This window comes from Vigna unguiculata, unplaced genomic scaffold, assembly GCF_037176805.1.
Source record: "Vigna unguiculata cultivar grain cowpea cultivar isolate G323 ecotype 2 unplaced genomic scaffold, ASM3717680v1 ptg000361l, whole genome shotgun sequence".
Taxonomy (NCBI): domain Eukaryota; kingdom Viridiplantae; phylum Streptophyta; class Magnoliopsida; order Fabales; family Fabaceae; genus Vigna; species Vigna unguiculata.
The window spans coordinates 37,501-40,000 of record NW_028196996.1 but is presented as its reverse complement, the minus strand read 5'-3'; positions in this window follow the sequence as shown (position 1 = coordinate 40,000).

The window sequence follows — 2,500 nt, the reverse complement described above, 5'->3', positions numbered from 1 at the left end:
GGCCTCCAAATGTCCCCAAATGAATACCATGAAATTCTTGGTGCACGAAAGTTTTGAGTTCGGAGGGTTTTGCACATGGCCAAGTTGGTCGGTGCACCGCGGCATAGCTAGATGGCTTGTGTGGAGTTTTGTGAAAAAATGAAATTCGTGGTTTTTGAGATGTGAGGGTTGGAATGGCCTCCAAATGTCCCCAAATGAATACCATGAAATTCTTGGTGCACGAAAGTTTTGAGTTCGGAGGGTTTTGCACATGGCCAAGGTTGGCGGTGCACCGCGGCATAGCTAAATGGCTTGGTGGGGAGTTTTGTGAAAAAATGAAATTCGTGGTTTTTGAGATGTGAGGGTTGGAATGGCCTCCAAATGCCCCCAAATGAATACCATGAAATTCTTGGTGCACGAAAGTTTTGAGTTCGGAGGGTTTTGCACATGGCCAAGGTTGGCGGTGCACCACGGCATAGCTAGATGGCTTGGTGGGGAGATTTGTGAAAAAATGAAATTCGTGGTTTTTGAGATGTGAGGGTTGGAAAGGCCTCCAAATGCCCCCAAATGAGTACTGTAAAAGTGTTGGTGCACAAAAGTTTTGAATTGGATGCATTTTGCACTTGGCCAAGTTGGTCGGTGCACCGCGACTAGATAGGTTGGTGCCAAAATTTGTCAAATTTAAGACCTTGGCCAAACTGAATGAAATTTTGTGGGGAGGTTCCTGATATTGTTTAGTGGTGGACTGGAAAAAATGAGGTCGAAATTCGAAGTCTACATGTGCTTTTCTATTTTTCCCGATTTTACACATACCCGGTAAGTAAAAAAAATAAAAAAAATAGTTCCCCTTCGAGAAAAATTATGAAATTTGGTGAGCAAGGAGATACCATTATTCTACGAATTACTGCAAAAAATCGCATCAAAATTCGAAGTATAGCCCGAGATATGGACTTATGTCTGCTCAAAAAAAGTGTATCTACTTGTACAATTTTGCCTTTTGCATATTAACCTCTTATAGGGGGGGAGTGCTCCTTGAGCCGGCCAGCTCCACACTGGCAGGTTTTAAAGGGAGCTTGATGAGGCCTCCCCCCTCACGTGGTGCGTGCGTTAGCATGTTTATCATGGCACAACTAGCCTCTTCATAGTTGTTGAGCTTTATTAATACCAACACACGGTCGTCACTGATCGTTGGTTAGCTCGGCAGCTAGTCCCTCGGATATTGTGGAAAGTTATTTTCATGCCTAGCGATGCTTGACCCTGCGTCACTTGATGTTTCCATTTGCTTGCTTGCCCATGGTAGGTGGGGGGTGGACCATCTTGTGGTGTGGTGTCTTGCGAACGTGAGGGTGTGTGAGTTGTAATCGAGATGCACTTGCTGGCTGGCTCCATGCCTTGCGTATCGAACGGTCAAGCATGCATCTCTTCCATTTTCACCCGTTGCCTTGGGTGATATTGGTTGATCAGTCCCTGTGTTGCCTACCCACTAGACGGTACTTCTGTGGTTGCTTCGAATTCTATCTTTCCATCACGAAGAGGTGTTGGAGGATCCTAATGTCACGCACGTGTTCCATCTAGTGAAACATCTCAGTGATGCACGTGTTGTGGCTAGTTCTTTTGGATGCGGTGCATTATATGAACTCGGGTTTACTTTAGCGACCCAGTCAACATAATTCGGTTGTGTCCCTTGATTGAGACGTTGTCCTTGAACTTGTTGTGAACAATATCGTTCTTCCACAACCCGTCGTCTTGAGTGCGATGGAAGGCAAATAAGATGTGCTTTGGCATGTCATGCACGTACTCGATTGCGGGAAGTGTGAGAAAGTGTTGTTGACAACCCGTGGGAAATGGAATGTGGCAAATCGTGATGAGCTCTTCGTGGATCTGCGAAGAAGACGACCTTTGGGCCTGTTGGAAACGAGGGAGGCGATGTTGAACTGCGAAGAAGATGGACTTTTGGGTTGTTTGAATCAATGGGAGGCCACGCGAGAACTCCGAATACTATGGACTCTTGGGTTGTTGGAAGCAACGGGAGGCCCCGCTAGAACTCCGAATACTACGGACTCTTGGGTTGTTGGAAGCAAGGGGAGGCCCCGCTAGAACTCCGAATACTATGGACTCTTGGGTTGTTGGAAGCAAGGGGAGGTCCCGCTAGAACTCCGAATACTACGGACTCTTGGGTTGTTGGAAGCAAGGGGAGGCCCCGCTAGAACTCCGAATACTATGGACTCTTGGGTTGTTGGAAGCAAGGGGAGGCCCCGCTAGAACTCCGAATACTATGGACTCTTGGGTTGTTGGCAACGACAACTTGGGGGGATGACACTGGAAAAGAGTGAACTAGGCCAAACTGCGAACAAGGCAACTTGGGGGGATGACACTGGAAAAGAGTGAACTAGGCCAAACTGCGAACAAGGCAACTTGGGGGGATGATGCTGGAAAAGAGTGAACTAGACCGAACTGCGAACAAGGCAACTTGGGGGGATGACGCTGGAAAAGAGTGAACTAGGCCGAACTGCGAACAAGA